Raw genomic sequence first — 7,460 nt, 5'->3', positions numbered from 1 at the left:
TATGGCCCTGTAAGGTCCCAGACCAGAATAGCCTTATGACCATGTACGGTCAGTCTCTGGTCACAGAGAGTGACAATGGACCCACTTTACTGGCCATGGGGTTCAGAGGTGGGCCTCGCAGGTGTCCATTCAGTGGAAGTTACATGTGCCATATCATCCCCAGGCAGCAGGAATGATTGAATAGTACAATGGTCTTTTAAAAAAGGGACTAAGGCTATCTACCCAACCCCCATCTCTGAACGGTGGACACGGCGATTATGGCCGGCAGTCAGAATTCTAAATGAGAAACCTCACAAGGGCGGGCCCTCTCTCCAGTGGAAGCTCTGTTGCATAGGACTGCAGCACCTACACAGCTGCAAGTCACTACTAAAGATAAGTTTCTGAAGCCAGCATATGGCAAGAATGGAAATATTCTCTTACGAGCCCCAACCTGTTTGCAGCAGGGACAGACAGTACAATGGGAATGGCCTTGGAGAATAACCCCCCCCCCCCATATGCTCTGGGTAGGTCTAATAGGGCCTTGGGGAAAAGGATTAGAAGAAGACTTGCAAGCCTCACCTTGGGTGAGAAGTACCTGGCCTCCTTGAGTAAAGGTAACATGGCCTGGGACAGATAAGTGCTCTACTCCAAAGGGCACATTTGTATTATCATTATGGCCAATTATGAGTTCCCCTATAGTGTTACATGTACAACCTACAGATCCAACAGTGTTAGCAGATAAAGTATGGTATTATAAGTCAGGTAAGATACCTATGCCTGCAACCATCCTTTCTCAGGATGACAGACTGGCATGTATCTTACCAGAGGGGCAAGAACTCCCCCTATTGGTATCAATAATTCTTCTATCTTTTCGGCCATAGTGTTCTGGCTGCAGGCACTGCACCAGAGTCGACTGGGTACATACATACGTTGGTGTGATCACCTACTGAATGTGTGTTGAACTGCCCATCAGTATGACTGCAGGATTCTCATGTAGAATCACACCAATGATGACTACTAACTGGACATATGCGGCTAATAGTTAAAAGGACAGAACTACAAGCCTTAAGGCATATTGAACAGACTTTGGTTATGTAAATGTAAGGGTCATTTATCCTCACTAAGGGAACATCATGGAAGATTCTGAATGCATAGAATGTACGGTGAGGGACCCTGAAGGGCTGGATTATTGGGAAAATAGAATAATCAGGCCCCCTAACCTTAGGTCCTGTTGGGGGTGGTGCAGCACATTCTTTGTAAATAAGTTGTGTGTGGGTGGAGTTAGTGCACATGGGCGGTGCCACTGACTGGGCTGGCATCTAGTGCCTTGAGCAGCTGCCCCACACAGCCATGCTCTAGAACCTACGGCTCCAAGGACATTATGGCTGGTTACCTAGCTCATAGACCTGTGTGTGAGGGGTTTGTGACCCAGCCTGGCATGTGAAGGGTTTGTGACCCAGTCTGGAATGGGCTTGAGGGGTCTGTGAGCTCCAGACCCAGTCCTAGCTCGACAATCGGCCCAGTCAGCAGGATTACGGGCAGGTAAAAGTGTGACATTTTGAAAAAACTGTCTAAGAAGACCTAATACAAAGCTAAGTTTAAAATGTATGTATGGACCTCTTTATACCTGGATCAGAGCATCTCAGATTTCCTCCCTCGGGCAGAGCCGGGATAAATGAGAACGAAGGGCCGGATAAAGTGAGCTGAGTTCATCGTGGACAAAAGGCAACAGGAGAACCGGTGCCAGAACCAGGACACACCCTCACTCCCGGCTTAAGTGGATCTCCATAAAGGGAGCTACAAACTTACATGTGCAATGACGGTCGCCACTTTTCATCAGCACAATGGAGAAAAGTTTGAAGAGTGTCCTGTGGCTTCCTTTGGGTTTCTGCCTCTCTTTACTGCATATGGAGGTCCACAGAGTCTGCAGGGCAGCCTGCAAGGCGAGAAGGGCCTGGGCGGCTGTGCTCAGCAAGCTCAGGGCGGGTGTTCCTCCCGTCCATCCTCATCCAGAGATCGGTGCGAGTGGATGGTCACTGCCCCCAGGTGCGGCCACGCAGCTTCTTCCCGGGCCACACTGATACTACCTCTGTACTGCTGGGGCTTGGGGCTGCCCTGCTGTGGTCTCCTCAGTGCACGCACCTCACGATTATGGGGAATACGTATGCAGAGAAGGCAGGACCCTTGGCACAGATGTGGATCGTCTCTCTCCTGTTCCCGTCATCTGGTGTGTGAGACAACTTGATCTTGTCTCTAGTGTTGGGCACACTCCCAGTCAAGAGGCCATCCCAGAGAAGCAGCTTGGGTCCCTCAGGGCCAGTGACCGCCTGATGGCCACCACTCCTACCAGGAGAGTCTAGTGGTCTACACCCTGCTCAGCATCTACACCGGGAGTGGGGTCCTGGCAATCCTGCCGACAGCCAACTTCTCAAACCCACACTAGATGCTCAGCAGAAAAGTCAAAGCGAAACAAACCTCCACCTTTCTGGTCCACTTTACTGTACACTTTCAAGCTCTTTAGAGATAAACATCTGTGTCTCCTAATTCTGCTGCCACTGTATGGTGGGTCACAGCAAGGATTCCTCTCTGGTGAATACACACGGTCTACACCCCTGCACCCCGGGCGTCCAGTTTGGAGGCTACACTATGATGTGCTCCATGCTCTGAGGAAAGGTCTCCCAGCACGTGGGCAGGATCACGCTCTTCATGCTGGGCGAGCCCACCCAGCTCTCCCTCCTCACTGCGCTCCTGCTGTGGAGACCTCGCCTGGGCCAGCTGGCGGTGATCTTCATGTTCCCAGCCTCTGGGGTGAGGCAGATGCCATCTGGCAGACACAGAACAAACCTCTCTATGGTGTTCCATTTGAGAACAAAGAAGATGCCTTTGCCAGTTACTGCCTCTGGGAAGTCCTGGGATTCGTCCTTGTCTTTGGACACAGCACACTTTTATGTGTCAATGTCAAACTCTACATTCCAGTGGGAGTCCTGAGTCTGACCATGGTGGCTTATGGAGCTGTTAAGTATGTGGAGTCCAAGAGCTCGATCAAGCCATTTGCTCCAGGACAGACAAACCAAGCAGAGGATGAAAAATACAAACAGAAATGTGGAGGCCGCAAAGTCCGTGGAAGATGAACCCAGAAAGTATAAACAGAAGAGTTTTATTTGAAGATTCTTCAGGGTAGATAGTTGATTCTTCACAACTATTTCAGCAATATTGACCATTCCGAAGATTAGATCATTTCACTTTCATGTTATTTTTTTTCTATCTAACAAATTTTCAGCCCACCCTCTTATCAATAGCGATCAGGAATACACATGAAGGTATCAGTTAATCTCATTTCAGATACAAAAGAAAACAGTTTAGAGTACAACCGGCCAATTAGAAAGTGCCTAGGATCACAGATGTTTTGTTGTTGTTGTTGTTAAGAATTGGAAGACTGTTTAAAATAATGTAGTCTAACACCATAATTATACACAGTGTATAAACTTTTAAAGTTCTAACACCATAGATTTTACACATGGCTCTAGACAAGTCAACTGACTTTACCTCACAGAGGCAGTAAGTGACAAAACCAGACCAGAGTTTATAACTCTGGAAGCTTAGAGTATGAGTTTCTAAATAAATGCAGTTATTTTATGAACTTAAAAATAAATAAATTCATTAATTAATAAAGTGTATGTGTTATTAGCCCTTTGTGTGTTGCTATAACAGAAATACCCGAGACTGGGTAATTTATAAAGAACATAGGTTTATTTGGCTCACGATTCTGGGACAGCTGCATCTGGTGTGGGCCTCAGGCTGCTTCTACTCATGGTGGAAAGTGGCAGGGAGGTGGTGGGTACAAGCAGATCACATGGTGACAGGAAGCAAGAGAGAGAGAGAGAGAGAGAGGAGGTGCCAGGGTCTTTTAAACAACCAGCTGTCGTGGGAACTAATAGAGCGAGAACTCACTCATTAATCCCCCTTCCCCCGGGGAGAGCATTAATCCATTCATGAGGTATCCGCCCGTGACTCAAACAGCTTCAGCACTGTCACAATATTGATCAGATTTCCACAGGAGTTTTGGGGGATCTATCAATGTGTTTTATTATTTTAGTGCTGATTTATAATTTGTTTAAATATTAGGCAAACAAAAATTACAACTATGAAATGACTCTGTAAAACAATCAAAATCCATTTGTTATTCAGTTTTGTTTACTTTTGTTTCTTAGAAAAACCTGTGGCTTAGAGAGACTAAATGAAGGTCTAGACATACATTCTTCCCCGTCAGTATGGGGCTCATACATGGAAAGGCAAGACTTCACAGGATAAGGATTTTCACTTAATGGATAACGTTCAAGCTGATGACTTGCTTAACTTCATTTTTTTCATAATTTCTGTTTATCCTAAAATAATACATTTTTATTGTGGTAAAATACACAAAATTTACCATCTTGACCATTTTTAAGTATCCATTTCAGTGCAATTAAGTACATTCCTACCGTTGTGCACGCATCAACTCCATCCAGAACTCTGCATCTTGCAAGACTGAAACACTGTGCTCATTAAAGAATAACTCTCCATCAAACAATACCCATTAAACAATAAATCCCCTATCCCTGTGGTGCATAAGCACAAGAAAAATATTCAATATTGCAAATCATTAAAAAAATGCAAATCAAAACCACAATGAGATATCACCTCGCATCCATTAAGATGGCTACTATTTTTTTAAAAAGCAGATTAAAAACAAGCTTCGGCAATGTTGGTGGAAATGTAGAATGGTAAAGCCACTATGTGACACAGTACGGTTGTCTCAAAAAATTAAACAGAGAATTACCTAATCTCTATTTTGCAAAATTTTTTTGGCTGGGCATTCTTAAGTTGTCTTTCCATGCAGTACACTCATGCTGCTATACCTTACATGCGATATGTATAGACAAAATCAAATATCGATTTTCGTTCCTGGCTTGTGAAAAACAAACAAAAAAATAAATAAGGATAGGTGTTTTTACAATTATTCTTTTCCATAGTTCTTTTTAAACATTTTTAGGGTTTATATATCAAGAAAATACTTGTTTGAGTTGCAAACAATAAGTAACATAAGAAAATTTAACCTCAAACGAGCCAAGTCTCCTTATCTCACTAAAGTATTTACTTCTTAAACGTGTTTTTTGTTGTAATGTATGCTATATATATATTGAATATTCTACATATCTGAAAGTCATTTTTCCCTATATTTTGCTAAATCTTATGACAAGTGATGGTAACTAATATATCAGGATTTATTGTGTTGCCCTTGAAGTACAATGACTTCTGACTATAATCTGAACATATTTTTGAAATCTAATATATATTGCTGAAGGCATGATAAATATTAAATAGTAATTCATGATTTAATTATAATTTCTGGTTGTCAGTCAAGTATCCAAAAAGGGAAATATATGTTCATTATTTAAATTTCTTACTCAGCTTTGACTGGTTGAAATTATTTATTTATTTGTTTGTTTGTTTGTTTATTTATTTATTTATTTATTTATTTTTTGTCTTTTTTGTGACCAGCACTCAGCCAGTGAATGCACCAGCCATTCCTATATAGGATCCGAACCCGCGGTGGGAGCGTCGCTGCGCTCCCAGCGCCGCACTCTCCCGAGTGCGCCCCGGGGTCGGCCCTGAAATTATTTAAATTTAATTAAACAATTATTTTTGGAATGCCTACTTTAAGCCAAGCAGTAGGCCTCAGTTTTAAAAATATAAAGCTCTGTGTCCAAGTAGGTCAGAGGCTAACAGAAAACAGGAAATGTATAAGAGATGTCATACTTAGAAATTATAAATTCATTGTCAGCACACACACAAATTTCTCTAGGAATGCAGCTATAATAATTTAGCTTTCTCTATATACTTCAAGAGAAACTAGAGAAAAGATGTCACATTTGAGATATGGAAAAGTAATATGAAGTAACCTATGAATCAACTGCTTTTTATATTATGCCATTTCAAATCACAAAGGAAGACAGCAAAAGAGGAAGAAAGTAGCACAGGAACTACAGTCAGAAAAGTACTAACAAAATGAAAATAGTGAGTTCTCACCTATCAGTAATTATTTTAAGTATAGATTGATTAAGTTGTCCAATCAATAGATGTAAAGTTACTCAATAGATAAAACACAATATCCAAAGAGACACCACCTACAAAAACTCACTTATGATTTAATTAAATGCATAGACTGAAAGTGAAAAAATTGAAAAAGATGTGTCACGCAAATGATAACCTAAAGAGAGAAGGGAGGATTGTTATATCAGGAAAAATAGACTTTAAGTCAAAAATTGTAAAAAGATACTCCGAAGGTCATTATATAATGATAAATGGGTCTATTCATCAAGATAATATAACAGTTATAAATATATATGCATCCAACATAAAAGTACATAAATGTGAAAAGCAAATACAGACAAAACTGAAGGGGGAAATACAGAGTCATACAGTAATAGTAGGAAACCAGTATAAACAATTTCAAAAATGAGCAGATTATTCAGAAAGAAAATCAGTAAGGAAACAGCAAATTTAATTGCTATATATCAAAGGACCTAATCGACATCTACAGAACATTCCATTTAACAGCAGCAGAAGGAACATTATTCTCAAGCACACATGAAACATTACTCAGAGTAGATCATATGTTTGGCCTTAAAACAAGTCTTAACACAATCATATCAAGCATCTTTTTTGACGACAATGGTATGAAACTAGAAATCAATAATAGGAAAAGAACTACAAATATGTGAAAATTAAGCCACACACACCCAGAACAACCAATGGGTACCCACATGATACAGCAGATGCAGTTCTAAGGGGAAAGTTCACAGTGCTAAAGGCCCATGTTAAGAACAAAGAAAGAAAATAAACTTCTTAACTCTACACCTTAAACATTTTTTTTAGAGTATAAACCAAGCCCAAATTTAGAAGAAGCGTAGATATATTATAGATTAGAGCAGGAATAACTAAAATAGAGACTAGAAAAACAATGAGAAAGATAAGCAAAACTAAGAGGTTTTTTAAAGAATTTTACTTATTTTTAACTGTAATGTAGTGATTGTACATATTTATGAGGTACAGAGTTATATTCTAACACATGTATACGGTATGTGATGATCAAATTGGGGTAGTTAGCAAATTCATCACTGCAAAATTTGTCATTTGTGCGTGTGTGTGTGTCATGAGAACATTTGAGCTCCTCTAAGACTTGATTTTTTGAAAAAAATAAACAAAATTGACAAACCTTAAGCTAGACTAAAAAAATATGAGAGCAAAGACTCAATTAAATAAAATTATAAATGTAAGAGGAGTGTTACAACTTATACCACGGAAAGGATCATGAGAGACTATTATGAACAAATATGTGCCATCAAATTAGATGACCTAGAAAAAATTGATAAATTCTCAGACACATATAACCTCCTAAGACTGAATGATAAACAAATAGAAAATCTGAACAGACCAAT

General features: G+C 40.4%; 1 pseudogene; it reads left to right on the top strand.

Moving 5' to 3' along the window:
• The first annotated feature begins 1,823 nt into the window (after window positions 1–1,823).
• Window positions 1,824–3,110, top strand: LOC134361755 (protein unc-93 homolog A-like; annotated as a pseudogene).
• The last annotated feature ends 4,350 nt before the right edge of the window (window positions 3,111–7,460 follow it).

Source organism: Cynocephalus volans, chromosome 13 (genome assembly GCF_027409185.1).
Source record: "Cynocephalus volans isolate mCynVol1 chromosome 13, mCynVol1.pri, whole genome shotgun sequence".
Lineage (NCBI taxonomy): Eukaryota > Metazoa > Chordata > Mammalia > Dermoptera > Cynocephalidae > Cynocephalus > Cynocephalus volans.
Note: the sequence above shows the minus strand (reverse complement) of the source record. Positions and strands in the feature narration are given on the sequence as shown.